Below are 18,729 nucleotides of genomic sequence, written 5' to 3' on the forward strand. Positions count from 1 at the left end.
TACATATAGATTACTTTTATCTGGAAAAAAAAAATAATTTTTAAGCCAATGTCGTCGTAGAAACTGCTATTTGTGTTTTCTTTTGCTTTGTCAGTTTTATATTTGGTGTACTTCCCCTTCCCCAACAAGAAAGCATTGCACTTAACTGATGAAATATTTGAAACTAATAATTAAAAGTTAAGTTGTACGTATTCTAGTACTTGCGTTTCGGTAAAATTTCGATGTTCCTATCCATGTGAAATAAATTATCGCTTATTCTTTTTTATATTCATATTTCTGCATTTTATTATCCACTAATCGCCCATTTTGTTCTTGTTAGATTTTGGGTAGTACAATAATTAAAACATTTCCGATTTCGTATTATTTTTTTTCCCCATTGGATCTATTGTAATCCTATGGGGAAAAAAGATCTGAGAATCATTTTTTACTGTCTCCTGTAGGAAGTAAAGGAAGAACAACAGGTAAATCAATCTCCCGACACAGAAAATATCACGTGGAGCTGGTGCAACATTATGAGAATTGGTGACGAACTTCTAATGCATGATGACATCCTCCTTTGAGAATAAGTATTACATTAAGAATATTACGTAAATGGATTTCCGTGATACGAGTATGTATGCATCCCTGGCAATCGATAAATAGTCAGCTTTGCAATACAACATTTGGCCATGAAGAAACGTGATATTGAAATGTACTTCAGTTGCGCTGATAGGTATGGAACTTCGCATCAGAAAAAAATTTAAATAATAGATGGCTCGGAGAGTCTTGCAGAAATGATACTGTTTTCTGCATATGTTTTCTCCAAAATATGGTATATGACTAATGTTTAGCGTAAGGGAAAAAAATCAAAGGATTGATACTGAAACTCGTGAAGATGGACATTATCATCATCATCATACAGGAAAGAGCTGCAGTGCGCGTGAAATGAAAAGCAATACATGTATTAAAAAAAACATATATATTTCAGAAATAAGTTTAATTAAAGATCCCTCTCTCTCTCTCTCTCTCTCTCTCTCTCTCTCTCTCTCTCTCTGTGTGTGTGTGTGTGTGTGTGTGTGTGTGTGTGTGTGTGTGTGTGTGTGTGTGTGTGTGTGTGTGTGTGTGTGTGTGTGTGTGTGTGTGTGTGTGTGTGTGTGTGTGTGTGTGTGTGTGTGTGTGTGTGTGTGTGATTTTAAAGTACAAACTAGAAGTGTTTGAGCATTATGAAATACAAAGCAGCTTCCTAGGCTCAAAACGTTTTTATTAACGACAATTTAATATACTAGTTATTGATGAGATATTAATGAGAGAAGGCAATAACAGCTAAGTCTGTTATATCTGTTATTTTAGTTGTACATATTTTCAAAAGGGTAAAAGTTCACGTTCTTGTCACGTTCGTATTAAAGGGACTTATTGAGAATCAATAAGCCCCTTTAATGCGAACTTTTTTAAGGGAAAGATTTGTCTGTGCAACGTAACATAATAGAATATTTATTAGAATAATATATATATAATTATTAAATATATTATTAAATAATTATTAAATATATTAAATATATTATTAAATATAATATTAAATTATTAAATAATAAATTTTTTAACTTGAGGATATTGTATATTAGGATAACCAAGTAATTTTATAAAGTTGGTTATTTTAACTCCTAATCCCAAGTATGCAAACAATTAAGTTTGCGCCTGAAACAAAGTTCAAGTCTAAAGATGATACAACACCAGGGCAACTCATTGTAAAGGTGAGTAAAGCTCTGATCACTATTCTTAGTATTTTCCCATAATGTAAAGCACATCTCACTAGAAGATGTATATTGCAATACATTATGGGTGAGGTCACTACTCAGACCGGTTTCAACCTTTTTTGAGGTCTCCTCAGTGAGTAGCTAAACCCTAAATACCAAGGTTAGTCCTTATAAGGACGCTTAAAGCGAAACAAGAATGCTTTTCATCTTCCCCGTTATCTATAAAGGATTGTGTAGGGATAAGGTGTTATTAAGCTATTAAAGCTCTGATCATGGCAGGAGGGTAATAGCAATAGCCGAACCTCAGTTAGAACTTCATTGGCTACAGCATTGCCATCCATTGCCTTCCAAGGGTATTAATCGCAGCATCTCACGGTCGATTAACTCCCAATACCAAGGTTTTAGTAATACGGAACCTTATCAACTTTGCCTATAGAAGTTGCAACAAGGTTTTTTTATTTTTAATAAAATTCTCTGGAGGAGATATAGATGTAATAAATTTTTTAACTTGGGGATATTGTATATTAGGATAACCAAGTAATTTTATAAACTTGGTTATTTTAACTCCTAATCCCAAGTATACAAACAATTAAGTTTGCGCCTGAAACAAAGTTCAAGTCTAAAGATGGTACAACACCAGGACAAATCGTTGTAAAGGTGGGTAAAGCTCTGATCACTATTCTTAGTATTTTCCCATAATGTAAAGCACATCTCACTAGAAGATGTATATTGCAATGCATTATGCAACGCCAGCGCCAACGCCATTCCTACAGCTAAATGTAATGGCGTAGACTTTACAATGAAATGCCCTGGTTGTACCATCTTTAGACTTGAACTTTGTTTCAGGCGCAAACTTAATTGTTTGCATACTTGGGATTAGGAGTTAAAATAACCAAGTTTATAAAATTACTTGGTTATCCTAATATATATATATATATATATATATATATATATATATATATATATATATATATATATATATATATATATATATATATATATATATATATATATATATATATATATATATATATATATATATATATATATATATATAATAAGCACACCAAAGGTAAGTACTGAACTGTTATTTCAAGCATATATAGAATAATACCAAACACAATCATAGTTAATTTAACTTATTTAGAATATAATAATTTTCTGTCATTAATGTGACCATTGTTATCCACCAAATGACACTATTTCTTTATTAATAATATACTCATACTGATATATAGAAGCAAAGCTGATAAGTAATTTTAAGTAATTTTAAGTGTTTTAGTTAAATATCAGTCTAGCCTACTATCGTTTTCAAATTATATTATCTACTCGTGGGTTTTTTGCTTACATCGATGGCAATACGAGAGAAGCGAATAACTCAGCAAGTTGCATTGATCACATATTCATAAGAAACAGTCTATGAGGTATCCTCTGCAATCTACTTTAGCAAAATAACAGATCGCCATTCGATAATGATGAAACTATCCTTACCTAATAGCGTTGACACGAGCTATGCAGATAGTCATAAAATATTCGAAATAGGCACCAATTATAATAAATTTGAAAACTACATAAAACATCATCAACTACCTCAAACCGACATATTAGACATAAATCAGCTATATGAGGAATTTATCAAAATGATTAAATATGCAGACAGCAAATCGCAATATCACAAAAGAGTTACTACAAAAAAGGATGTTCACACACACTGGATAAGAGATGAACTAAAAAATATAAGGACAAAAGAGAAGATCTGTCATAAGCATAGGAAAAATCCCTACCATTTAGTGTTTGAACACGACTACAAAAATTTCGCAAACACCTAAGGAAAAAAATAAAACACGGAAAAGAACATTTTCTTCTATCGAAATTTCTTTCTTGTAATAATGATAAAAGTAAAGAATGGAGGTTGGTTAATATGATAATAGGTAACACAAAGCACAAAGCACGCGAATTCCCAGAGGGCAGTGACATCGCCGATGTACTTAACAAAATGAACAACCACGTTACAAACTATGATAGTTGTGATTTCGACCCTGCAGAAAGGACAAAGTACGTGAGTTACCTTCCATGGATTAAGAATTCCATGTATCTACACATAGTAAACGAAGAAGAGGTAAAGAGTATAGTAATCGGATTAAAAAAAGGGGAAAAAATGGGAAGTGTCAATATAAATGTAACAAAACTAAACATTATTATTAAATAAAAATTAGTTCTTTACAAATATCATTAATAAATCCTTTGAACACGAGAAATTTATAGAACATTTAAAGACTGCTTCATTTGTACCGCTATTTAAAGGAGGTAACAGAAAAAATCAGAAATTACAGACCAATATCCATACTATCCACAATCTCAAAGGTTATTGAAATTCTAATAAAAAACGCTTAAATAGCTATCTAAATACAATATCCTTTTACTCAACTAATCAATATGGGTTTAGATCTGGACACAACACCGAAAAAGCGCTATTGAAGTTTCATAAAACGGTCTGTAGTGGAATAAATAAATGAATGCATACAGCAGTCGTTTTTCTTGATATGTCTAAGGCATTCGACTGTGCTCATCATGACCTATTGCTACTGAAAATGTCCAAATACGGCATCAGAGGAATTACTAATGACTGGATCAGATCCAATCTGAATAATAGAAAACAATATACCAGCTACGGCACATTCAATAGTGCAACAAAAATAATAAAATACTGAGTCCAGCAAGGGTCTGTACTAGGATCCATCCTATTTTTAATATATATTAATGATTTATGTAAATACAAACTTTTTGGCAAAATGATATCCTTTGCCGATGGCACGGCATTATTATACACCGAAACGACCCTCGAGGATCTAGAAAATCGGATTAATCGTGATATGTTAAAACTAAATAAATGGTTTAGAAATAAGACTTAAAATTAATACCGATGAAACGAGATATATGTACTTCACATTAACAGATAAGCTAGACCACAATATAACCATAAAATGATATGAAAGGAAATGTAGTGACATTCTAAATTGTAACTGTAGCTTAATCAAAACACAAAATCAATCAAGTACTTGGGCCTGCATGTCGATAGCAATATGAAGTGGAACTCACACATCACTTTCTTAACAAATAAGTTTAGGTTTATAAATAATAGGATATATTATGTTAAAAAATTTGTAAATGCAGTATTCTTAAGATGTTTATACTATTCCTAGGTAAATTCTTCACTGCAATATGGCATCACCTGCTGGGGTGGAGATTATTACAATATTCTGCTTCCATTAATAAGAATACAAAACAGAATAATTAGAGCCATAACCACTACTAACTTCGCACATTCAACCAACGATCTGTTTGTCATGCATAATATCCTACAACTACAGAAACTATATCTCTATGGTTGTCTATTATACGTTAAAAGGAACGCTGAAAGTTTCTTGGTATGTAATGTAGACTATGGCTTGCGCTGCGGCGGAACATGCTGGTAGTACCCAAAGCAAACTAAGAAATTTTTCATAAATCCTTTAAATGCCTAGCGACAAGCAACTACAATAAGCTCCCAAATTAAATCAAATCTATAACCTCAGCTTATGCATTTAGATAAAGATTGAGTGACTGCCTCATGGGACTAAACAATGTTGACAATTACTTTAAACGCATAGTATAAGAGATTATTATAACTCACATACCATATCCAATTAGGGTACCAATATACTAACTAGTTCATTCACTTGGGAGATTAATATATTAACATGTTCATCAAATCAAACCGTATAAGGTGAGCCCTCATAGATGCGGTCATTGGTCTCGCAGTGACTGTTTCGAACTAATTTAATTCTCTAGTAACCAGTATGGCTACGGCCCTTGGTTACACATAAATACACAATCTAACTTATTTATCACTAAAACCAGTAACTTATCATAAACTAAGAAAACTACCCGAAATGTTTTTTACTCTATTTTCATATATAAGAAAATTTATTAACTGTAACAAAATAAATAGTCCAATATAAGTGTAATTACCAACATAAAATGATAGTAATACTTGAACTGTATTTTTGTATAATATTGTACATTGAATTGCAAAACTTGAATTGTATGGTTTGAAATACAACTTGAATTGTATTGTATAATACAATTAAATTGTATTGCATAGTAAAAAAAGCATTCTAATTATCATTAAGCACTTCGATTTTTTTTTTCCCACAGTGCGCAGATTTCTGATTTGCGATTGGGTATTACCCCCTTCCCCCATGCCAATGCTTCTGACTTCAGTTACGTATACTTGATTGCTGCTTAACTCTTAATTTAAAATTCTGCACGCTGTGTAGAAATATTTGGAGTGCTTAATGTCACCTGACGTTTAAAATTGGTGTCGATATTTTTGAGATACGTATATTCAGGACTTGTAATCATGTTTAGTGAAAAAATGCAATCTGAATGATCTTCATCATTTTTTCTGAGCGGGAAAGTATCTTTCGATGGAAAATAGATGTGTTCTGCACGCCACATCATGCGCTGTGAATTTAGCTGCTATATAGAGGTGTCAGTCCGTGTTATAAAATCCAATTCGGATTTTATCCGAAGGTAATCGGATGCGGTATATCCTGCTAAACTGTTGTTATTTTCAACGGTAATTAGAGTTTGTTCCACTTTATTCGTGTATCATTTTTGGTACGTTACATTTTATGCGGTTTCTACTTAAGAGTTCAACATGGAGTAGTGTCTTATGTAGGATCTCCTTTTTGCCTCCTTCTCAATACTACTGTATTCTTCTCTCTGCCGAAGGTCAGTATACGAAAACGACAACTGATCAGCCTCGTTTAGCGAATTTGTTACTGAATGGTCTTTTCTGCTATTAGTTGATGCAAAAATTTAAGGTTAAAGACCCATTTAGGAAAATATTGTGTACGTCACGATTGTGCAGTTATTCTGTTGCGTGTTTTACTGCTTCGACGATACATTACCGTAAAAATACGTGAATCTGTAGCTTGTCACCTACAAGTAGGCTGTGATTCCAAATTCAAAACAGACCAAAGACAACCACATATGAACTCTTGTCGTATGCTGAGGAAGCATTTCGAATGTTTATGTGATGTTGCGTTTAGTCATAATTAACTAATTAACCAGCCAATAATGTTATTGGCTGGTTAATTTCTTTATTATTTTTTATTTCTTTCTTTATTTTCTTTATTCTAATTTATCTTGGTAATAACCTAAACAAATAGTTTAATCTAAACGGTAAGCATTTTGAAAATTGCCGTTTCGCTCCGCTGTTCTTTTTCTCATCTTGCCTCATTTTTATACGAACCCAGGCTGTGCATTTTTTTAGTATTCTTCGGTAATCGTCTGTTGATATCTGTCTGTTATGCAATATCTGGTATCCAGGTAAACGTGATACATATGCATATGAATTATTGACTACCAAAGACTGAACACAGAATAAAAAATTAAAACTGATTCCAACCTATTCTTCTTTAAGGAAAAAATAAATAAACAGCCACATGAAAGATACTGGGATTTTAAAACTACAAACATAACTACTTAACATGTGAAATAATGAATTCATCTTGATCTCTATGAATAAGATGGCTTTTTTCCTACATTCTCATTCAATATCAAATGTGTGATTTTTTGAAAGATTAATAGCATAACTGCAGGATGGGACCAATCAAGAACTCATCGATTCAATCACGCTCTTCTGATATAATACTGTACAATGAGAATAGTATTGGTTAAAGAAAAGTTATTAATGTAATAAGGAATATACAATGCTTGGATAAAAGTCAACGGACACCCCAATGACAAGGCACATCGTGCCATATAACGAGTCACGTGTTCTTAGCCAGTATAAATTGGAGGAATATGCTCCCAAGTTAATGCAACTGTGTCCGTGTGATATGACTGCGAGAAGGGAACCGACAAAGTTTGAAAGAGATGTTGTGATAGGACGCCATGTTCGGCAAATTGTTGACAAACTATGTCATCATAGGCAAACAATCAGTGACTGAGATGAAAGCGCGGGGGAGTGAACTGCAAGTGCTAACCGCAATGGATGACTTTCCTTAAGTGACCGTAGGGTGCTACGAAGAATAATATGCAAAAAAAAAAAAAAAAAACTATTCGTTGGCCGATACGTTAAATGCTGTGTTCTGGGCATCGACTGAAACACGAACCTGCAGAAAAATATTCAGAACCGAGGATGACAACATGTCTTTCCATGGTACGATCGCAATATGTAAGCCCACATTACCGAACCAACATGTAGCGTCGTCTTCAGCGTCTGCGGGTGGAGGGAATCACGCCACACCCTCTACCGAGTAGACGGGCTGGTGTGGGTGTGAGTGTGACGGATGCCCGATGAACGTCTCTTCCAAGTAATAATAAATAAGTGCCTAAGAAAAAAGAAAGTCAAAATAGCATAAATGCTCCCCACCCCCGACATACAGACATGCATACGTCCACAATCACTTACTAAGTTTTAAAGTATCAATGCTGGTATCAAAATCTAAATATCACCTGCTTCAGACCAGATAATAAGCAAGACGAGCAACTCTACTACCAAAACCCACCAGTACACTAACAATCTTATCTTTCTCACGATGTATAATATTTTACTTGAACTCGAACAGCAAATCTCTGGTCCGAGAGTATATATGACACTTACCAGTCTCATTATGAAACTTATGTAAGTGAAATGGTTTTCAATACTACTTATTCGGGTAAAATAAGCAGTTTGAGATGAAATTTATTTTTTCAAGATCTATGGAAGAACTCTAATTTCTCACACCGTGAAGAATAAAGTAGGCAGTATATTCCGAATGAGACAGAAAACATGACAACGGCATCAACAAGGAAGATTATTTTCCATAGTTTATTCCACCTATATGGGATACACCAGTCTGATTAAATGTTCTGAATTTTCAACATTTGCTGCAGAACAAATTACATGGTTACTGATCGTTTGAAAGCTGATTATAAGTTATTGTTACTTTGTCACACAGTTCCTTGTCTGTTTTTACTCAATACACAAATTGCTTAAAATCCAACACAGACGATTTGAAAAATGTTGTTTGCATTAATTTTAGTCTTCAGTAATGTATGTTTGCTGGGTACTTAAATAAGTGATAAGCAAAATAATAGCGGCCTCTGCTAATTATTTACTTGCAATTCTCAGAGGTATTACATTATTATTCTAATGAATGGAAATCCTCTTATGTTGTGTTAATCCTCTTATGTGTTAATATGTGAACATTCTTGTTATTCCACTGTTCTTAGTGCAACCTAATAATGACATTATTGGCTATACGTGTATGTGTGTGTGTGTGTGTGGAGGGGGGGGTTTATTGCTCACATGCTCTAATCTGAAGACCAAACTGAAAATTATTTTTGTGTGTGTGAATAGCAAGCAGCTCCTTAAACCCTTCTTTTCTTGTGTTAAAATACTGCACGACTGTAGCGTCTCATGTAAAATTTTAGGATTTTAATTATACCAAATATTTTACTAAAACAAGTTACCATAAGGTGATTTGACCTTATTAAATAAAAATTTCGGGATGAGAGATAGATGTAGAAAGTTTTTTTACTTTGGGTATCATATACGTTTAATAAGTTCGAAGTACCTTATGGTAACTTGTTTTGGTAAAATATTTATAAGCGTTGTATTACTTAAATACCTTGGTATTTCTAAGCCTGGCTCCCACTGATGAGACCTCAATAAAGATCGAAACCGGTCTGAGTAGTGGCCCCTTGCCTTTAATGCATAGCATCATACATCTCCTCAAGGAGATGTGCTTTGCATTAAGGGTAAATACTAAGAATAGTAATCAGAGCTTATTCCACCTTTACCACGAGTTTCCTAAGACTTGCACTACATACGGAGTCGCCCAGACTTGCGCTACTTGCTGGCGTAAACTTGACTTACTTGTCTGTTTGTTTACTTGGGAAATGGATTAAAACCAAGTTTATATTTGTATACATAGAAAATAGCTTGGTATATTTAACATTCTTAATATAATTTTCAACATTTCATAGAAGCTTGAAGACTGCTGTTAAAAACTAACTTAAATTACAATTACGAAAATGATTGCAGTACAAGTGCTGCTTGCTATGCTAATTTGGGATCTGCTTATTAGCATCGCACTGAATTCAACACAGCTGCAAAATAATTGAATGTTTCTAGCAGATAAGGTTGTTCCTTCTGCAAGTTGAATATCAAGGGACGACATAGCATCCATCTGGGAACTGCATAATAATGATGGCATATGCTCTAATGAATATATCGTTACCGAAGTGACGGTTGTTAGTCCGAGCAATACAGACTGATTAGTTGAATACACATAGTTTGCTTAAAAGGCAAATTTAAATACATTTATTAGCATACCGCTTTAGAGATCAGCTATCGGACTTGAATATACAGCCTATCCTTTTGCAGACAGAACATTTTTTACAGATAAAAAATCTGTAAAAAATGGACACTATTAATTATTTTATCTTAACATTAGAAACAATACCTGATTAAATTGAAGAATAGTAAGAAACGGAAAAATCAAATCACATTTTTTTAGGTGAATGTCCCGATATAATTTGTGATGAAGCTGTCGATTTCTGTTGATTCAAATAACGTATCACAACTTTAACAACAGCGACAGAGAACATTAGTATTTAAAGGTCTCTGTTTTGAAAAACAGTATGAAAGAAGAAAAGAAATCCAATTATTTGCCATGATTCTCAATTGTATTGAAAATAGTGTTCACTGAGAATTAGCAAATAACACCTTGATAGATAGACTTAAAAATCATCTAATTTTGTGATCACGTATTTGTCCTGTTCGCTTGAACAGCACACTCCCAAACATTAAGTCCGTATCTAGAATTTCACCACTTTCTTCAATATAAGAGCAACATCATCTTAATTCCTTTCTTAATCGCAAGTCCAAGAAACATAATAAATAATTAAAATCCAACGCTTTACACTCCTTTAGTTCGTTAGCATGTAACATACAAAGTTTCTATGATTTTCCCTCCTGGCAAACCGGTCAGAGCAAATATGATGCAAGCATCTAGCCCTTCATTTCGGTTGTAATTACAACCAGTCTGTCTTATTATTATTTCCCAGAAATGACAACAGTAGCCAAAAGTGAATATTACTAAATCTCTTTGCAAAGTCAATATCGGAAAGTTTTATACCGTATGGCTTGGAGGAAGTAGAGAATCAGAAATATGTAAACATGCTGGTTGATTAAAATCCAATTCCGATATTAATTATATTTATTTCTAAAACATGATCATTTTGTCTTCTTTATTTTTCTATCACAGACGTTGGTCCTCTTGCAACTTGCATTCCACATGAGAACTGCGATAATCAGTGTAAAATATGCTTCAATGTGACGCAGATCGATATTAGATACACACGAAACGGTTTCAGTGGTATTCATTTAATAGAATTATAAATAACACTCATGTTTATTATAAGAAAGGTTGATAAATATTAATTTTGAACTTAAGGACCGAGTAGGCAAATAAGGTTGGAATTCTAAAATTTTAAAAACATTCTTTATGTGATCGAAAAGCTTACAAGAATATACAGTAAATTGATATACTAATTGTATTGCGTAAAAGGCATGGATTTTTCCAATAGCCCGTATGTTCTACTTTTATTGTTGCTTTTGATTCAAGTTCTCATCGTTCTGACAAAGGTTTCTGACTGGGGAACTCGTCAGACAATTACTTTGCTCACAAGCGAAAGTGCGTTAAAATATAATTCTGAGAAGTAGCGGGAGGAAAGATGTTGAAAATATCGAAAAGTAGAAAAAGTGATACGTGATAAGTCTCGTTAATATCACCAACAGAGTTCCAAATCGTTTCGCGTCTGGAGAAAAACTTTTTTTCCGCATAAAGAATTATTAAATGTTATTGTCTGAGTACGTTCTATTATTTTCAGAAACGTTCTATTATTTTCAGAAACGTTCTATTATTTCAGAAACCTGGGGATACATATTTTATGTGTATCCCCAGGTTTCTATCTTATGGACTATCTACAGAATAAAAATATCAAAAATAAAGAGAACTATTAAAATACTAAATCAATAACAAAAAGTTCTGCGGTTTCCTCAGCTATGAAAATTTCGACTAAACTACACGTAACCACAGTAATAAGATTTTTTTTAAGTAAGTAAATATTTCGCCCTAAGTATCAGAGAGCACCGTCAGTACAGTTAATTCATGCAATACTAGAAATCACATACAGTTAGGGCGCATGATTACAATGGAATGCCTCAAAGTATTTTTTGAATTAATTGTACTGAAGATGTCCTATGATACTTAGGACGGAATATTTACTTATTAAAAAAATCTTATTACTATGGTTACGTGTGTATGTTTAGTCATGAATACTTCACAGATTTCATTATACAACAAAATATGAAAATTTCACTCACACACACACACACACACACACACACACACACACACACACACACACACACACACACACACACACACACACACACACACACACACACACACACACACAATCCAGTTTGTATGGCATTTGTCCTAACCAGTTCACGTTCTAATATGATAAGGTCTGACTGCTAGGCCCAAAGCAAAAACATCTAATATCGGAAAGGCACAATACAGTATCGGTTTCCTGTAGCTGTTTATCTGTTTTTCTTCAGACTATTGAGAGAAGTGTGAAGAACAACAATTAGATGAACAGCTGCACGACACCGATACCATATTAGTTTTCGATCTTAGTCTTCCTACTGCATGAGTCTTATCTCAAAGACAACAGAAGAAAAAATAGTTCTGAACATCTAAACGTTTTCTGAATACCAATGTTCGCTCATGTTAAAGATTTTTTGTAATTATCGTTTGTTTCAGTTTATCAATTATATGTAAATCAAAGCCATTATGTACGCACCTAATGAGCTTGTCTGCGATGAAAACAAACAGTTCAAAACAGCTTTTAGGCCTCTGAATCCGTTATTAAAAAGCCCTTAATAAAAAAAGACGAAGTGAAAGTCGAATATACCAGGCTTCTACAAACTCGTGCCGAAGGTTGCATTCTCATTAGCTTCCATCACCCGATCATGTTCTTAAGTTTTAATACGAAAAATTATTTATGTACTCGACTATAAAACGCAGTGAATAATTCTAATCCTTTTATTAAATGATATTAAATATCAAGCTAGACTTGTCTCTTTTTCTTCAATGTTTATAGTTTTCAATTACAGTAGCCCATCAACACGCCACGATGATAACAACAGACCGTATTTCAGAGTTCACGCCTAAGTAATAGCCTCTCTAGGTCAATAAGACAAAGCGCATGATGAATAGCATCTTTGACGATTTGATCAACAGCAAGGATGTTATTGATCTATTGACTCTGCTTGTTTTTCAATGTCCAGAACATTCGGCTTAGAATTATCAACATCATTTAACGTTTATGAAGCATTTTCATACATGAGAGTATATATGTATCGCGACATATATTCAGCCGAAAATTAATCTCTCTTCATTTAGCTGCTTTAGACAGTCTTCATAAAATACAAGGCATTTATAGAAATCGAGAAGGCCAGAGAATATGTCCTTTTACAGGATTTAATTTAAAAAAAAAAATAATTCAAGTTACAACGCAACTTTGAGAATATCCAAGAAAATAATTTCTCTCATTAAAATTCAAGTGAGAAAAAAATTTCCTAACTAAAAAACCCACTAAATTTCGTTTTTAAGTATATACATTTTTCGTTTTAGAATATATAAATTTATTACAAATTTGGATGTTTATGGACGACCTCGCAGTTTATATTAAATGAATTATTTGAACTCCCATTTCATCAGTTGTTACGCATACTAAACCCTTCTATAAGTATTCATTTCGAAATCTCTAAAAAAATCCTAGTTCGATTATTTTCATCTTTTAATGTTTAAAGCCATAAAGCCCTAAAGAAGAAAGGATTAGAATTCCTTATCCTCACAGATGCCTTTAAAAAGAAACAACGCCACTCACAACTATTAAAAACTATTTATTTTTCTGGCATATAAACATAGTTGTCACATAGGTTACATAAGTAATAATAATACCGAAAATATGCAGACACACTGCTTCTGCTTTTTATGTGGGCGTTTGTGTATGTGTGTTTTATGAAACACTTCAGGCATCGCAAGCGGTATAATACAGCAGGTGTTGTTAGCGACAGTTCCAACAAAATACGGACACTTAACAGCCATTTATCGCATCCTTCCAAAAGAAAGAGCACAGCAAAGTTCGGTCGTGAACTTTACTGAAACCCACTGTAGTGAAAAATCTATTATCCAAGAGGCAATCTACTCATTTCTTAACTCTTTTTTTTTATCGATAAATCCAAGAGAGAGCCAGCACAATTTCTGACAAGTGTGTTTCTCATAATTCTCTCTATCTTTATTTGAATATATAAAGTGCATTTCCAACATCCATTCTTGGAATTTTCAGAGATAGAATACCGTCAAATTAAGTTTTATTTTTTTAATGTTTATTTTAGATAAATGCAACAAAAATAAACGCATGAATACGAGGGCTTTGTTTGATTTAACTGCTAAAACAAAGTATTTTGTTGTGTTTTATTTTTGTTTTATTTTATGTTTTAATTATTTTATGTTTTATTTCTCAAAATAATTTGTGAATTCCGCTTGTCTTGGAGCAACAAATTTTAAAATTAAACCCCTGATCATTTCTACTTTTATTTTGAAAATAAATACTACGAATAATACTTTTACTCATTGAACAAACATGAAAACACTACTCAGTTATTTCAAGACGAAATCAAGAAGCAGTAACTACAAGTGTAGAATGGCGTTACAGATAATGGAAATAAAAATCCCGATCTGAATTATGAAACTTTTTTACTTACAGCATGCCAACGAATATCTTTCCATTTGGGTCATATATGACTATGTTAAATTTTATTATAATTATGCAACCAACATTCCTGAGAATATTCTAAAATCCACGATTGGCATCGGTTGTCATTTTCTCACTCAATGTAAAATGCTCGAATAGTTCCCCAGGCGATTGAAATGGCTAATTAATCACAATAAGGAATGTGATTAAACCCGACAGAACAATTAAAAGCAATCACGATGTAATCTTACAGGATCAGTCAAATAAACGTACTACAGCCAAGCGGAAAAATTTATTTAATCATGCTGAACTATGAGTGTTATGTGGTGAATGGTCTAACAGGTTTTTGAACTCGATTTTACATTTACTTTCTTTCTACCCCTACCTACACTATGAACACTGTCATTTGGTCATTAAACCACTAGATGACACCAGAATAAATAATATAAAATTTTAAAGAAGGAAAATTAAAAAAACAAAAGGGAGAAAATTCTAGAATATCCTCGTATTACAAGATATTAGTTTCCCTGGCGTCCTCTGATTGAAGGCAAAAAATACCACAGATGCCCCAGTTCTCTCGACCAAAATTCCAGCTTCGCATTCAACTTACACTACAGCTTGCAACAGCTGCAGTATAAACTATTAAAATCAAAAATACAAATCTGATTTTGAAATGGGTTAAATAAATAAAAAAATATGCCTTCTGTTTAAATTGTGGTCGAACTTTCTAGTTTCATGCTAAGACTATTGGTCGTTACTTTTCCCGTCCACATCCAGATGATGTTATTTTGACTTTACGCAAACTTACACAAACATAACATTGATCTAAAGGCATCATCTTCTTCTTCATAGATAACCATGGCAAATTACGTCTCACATTACCTACTCGTCGCTTCCCAGAAAGAAATCAAAACAATCAATACATTCGGCTCATTGCTCTTACTTCCACTTTCTGAAAGAGGATATTGGAGGACATTAACAATCGATTTCTTTGCTACTTTCCTAACTGGAGGTTGACCACCTAATTCGCTGATGGCCCAAATTATTAGCTCATTACTAAGCTAATTAATGTAGTTTACAAACTTGTGAGAAGCGAAATCCATAGCCGATCTTCGTCATTATCACTCGCCTTTGGACGACACAAGCAAAGGTGAAGTTTGGAGAAAATAATTTGGACACACTTGCCATTTTTACGACATCTGAGCTAATATGATCTAGCATGCTGTTCAGAGAAATATCACGTTATCGTCTGCCTTCTTCCCTTTGCAGCTAGATAGATAGCATTAGCTTCAGTACACTCCAGTCATCTTCTTTTCCTTCTTCATTTGGTAAACCATGTAATGCACAAACCCATTTCTAACATATACTCATCACCATGAAAATCCGGTGATAAAATTTGTGCATAATAATCCATATGAGACTTGATCAAGGCCTTAGTCTAGTTAACTTTAGTTCTACTGAAACACTGTCCTGCCTTATTTTTCCAAACGAACGATCGAACTTCACTTCCCCTTACTCTTAATACGGGTATCTCGATATATAAATTCCTTTTTCTTCAAGGGCTCTCGTACATGTACAAACGTTCTTGACACAAACACTTATTTGGCTTTCAGAAAATTAAGTGTACCTTTTAAGACATAATCTTACATAAAAGTTGACGTTGTGTGAGAAGCAGAGTTTCTTATTCGACATCGGCGATGCATTTGGTTAAAACGAACTGGGTCCAGTTCGGTCTAGGAGGCGAAAATCTCTTAATAACATTTTTTTTTCATCTGAAGATAATTTAATTATTTTCATAGGTTTTGTGTGCCTAAAAACAGGCAAATAATCCACAAGAAGAGACTCAATTAATGTACATAATGCATAGTCCTAGTTGTTTCGGCCACAATTCCAAAACAACTACCCGATACTCAAGAAATCCCAAATCGTCTGAACTTTGAAATACTTCATATACATTTCGGAATAATGCACCTGAAAAATTCCTAAGGATGGATGATGTTATCTATAAAAAGATAATCCGATTAACCGATATTTCTCATTCTCATTTTCCCTCTCAACCATTCTCATTCAAACTGAATAATTTGTGCATACTTTTAAAAGCAATTATTCACAGTAGAGTTTCTTTATTCTCCAAAATAACCGTTACCGAAAATGGCACTGTTTAATTAGACAAATGTAAACTGTTTCTGTAGTGCATGAAAAATTGTGAAAATATTCAGATTTTATAAACTTTAATTACTAAGATACAGAATGTAATGAAACAGGCCAATAATATACAAGACTTGAAGCAGGGGCTAATAAATAAAAAAAGACATTGATTTCCAAAATTTATCACCGGTACCAGTGCTATGGTTATAGTGCTGGTTCAGAATGATTAGGCCCTTGAAGTCTTAATCAAGTACAAATAATAAGTACATCTACACTGTGTGGTAAATTCCTTTACAATAATCGAAAATAAATGGGAATATGATGGGAATAACTATCACTTTTTAAGACGGAAAATGTGATTATTAAAATTGTTCAATGAATTGGTACATAGAAACTCATTCATTGAACAACTTCTACCACCAAGTGTGTAGTTGGAATTTCCTTCAACTAGGAAGGTGTCCTTTTACATGATGCAAAGAGCTGATTTACAGTTTAATATTAAATCTCTCAATTGATACTTCCTTTAATTATATAAGCATTTTTAAGTATTCTAAAAACAGCAAATGGTTGGCTGGAATCACTGTGACTAAGGTTATGAAAACACCGTAATTTTGTCTGTTAATGCTTGTTGGACCACTTATTGCTGTCAAGCCAACCCCCACCTTCACGCGGTGTGGCCAGTTTCCACAAAAGGGACTCTGGTGTTTGCAGCAAGCTTTCCCCTGCTGCAAAATGATACCTATCTAGTTGAAGGAAATGCCAACTAGACACTTAGCTGTAGAAGTTGTTCAATGAATGGATTTCTATATACCTATGCATTGAACAACTTTACTAATCAAATTTTCCTTATTTTCCCAAATCTATAAAAGTCTTAAATAAAAGAAGGAAATTCTTTTCTCTTTCGAGAGTTCATCTCTGAAAAATCGATTATCTCAGGTAGGCAAAAGAAAATTAAATATTAATCATCAGAAGATTAATGTTTTAATTTATAAATTCAAAATGACATTAAAACTTAATTTTTTTGAGAAAAAAGTAATTATTTCTATAGTTTAAAGCAGAAGGCGTAGAACGACAAGTACACTTATCTTTTGAAGAAAGTAATCAGAGAGAAAAACCATTTCTGTAAGCTTATGCTGCACAGTAAGACACTGCTTTAAATTCTTGACATATATCTCGACTACAGAGACATCTTTCGGTTAAAGTAATTCTTATTTCTAATCAACATTAATAAAAATTTTATCGATCTTGAATAATTGTTGTAAACTTATTATTTATGCAATCGTTCTTATATCTAAATACGAGAATACTGTGCTTAAATGCAAAATTTATTAATTCTAAGCGCGAGTTTTTCTACTTAAAATGAGCGAGATAAAACTTAGGAAAACAGTTGGAACTGCTTAAGTAACAGCTGATAATGGCAGTGTCAAAATTTAAATTGCAAAATGTTTTTGTCTCCTATTACCGTTAATGCCGACGTGCATTTATTTTGATAGGAAGATATTATCCTGTCATAAACAACACTCCAAAAGAACGATCACATGAATATGAAACAGTTTCTGTTTTCAATTCGAGTTTTTCTACAAAACGTTATGATAATTCGAATTCGAGAATGATGAAAATGTAATTACTATATTACATAGAGGAAATATTGTAAATTAATGTTATATTAAATATCCGTAATTCTGTCATGGCCAGATATCATTTGAAACTGTACTCGGCTGTCCTGAAAGTTAGAGAGAGAATGCAGGCTTTTCGCATTGCAGCTGTCCTGGTTTTGTACTATTTAAAAGCAATGGAAACCTGGAAGTTTAGTCGCATATTCCACAGTTGGTATAAAAGTTAAAGTCATTTTTAAGATTGTGACTTTTAAAATTAACTTTAGAGTTTGAAAATTAATTATAAAATCGATTTTAAAATAAATGTTCGAAGTTTCAAATGCTATTTCGATAGGAAACAAAAAACAAAAATGTAAATACTT

The sequence above is a fragment of the Typopeltis vanoorti genome, chromosome 16 (assembly GCF_054136105.1).
Source record: "Typopeltis vanoorti isolate ZY-2024b chromosome 16, IOZ_Tvanoo_1.0, whole genome shotgun sequence".
Taxonomy (NCBI): Eukaryota; Metazoa; Arthropoda; class Arachnida; order Uropygi; family Thelyphonidae; genus Typopeltis; species Typopeltis vanoorti.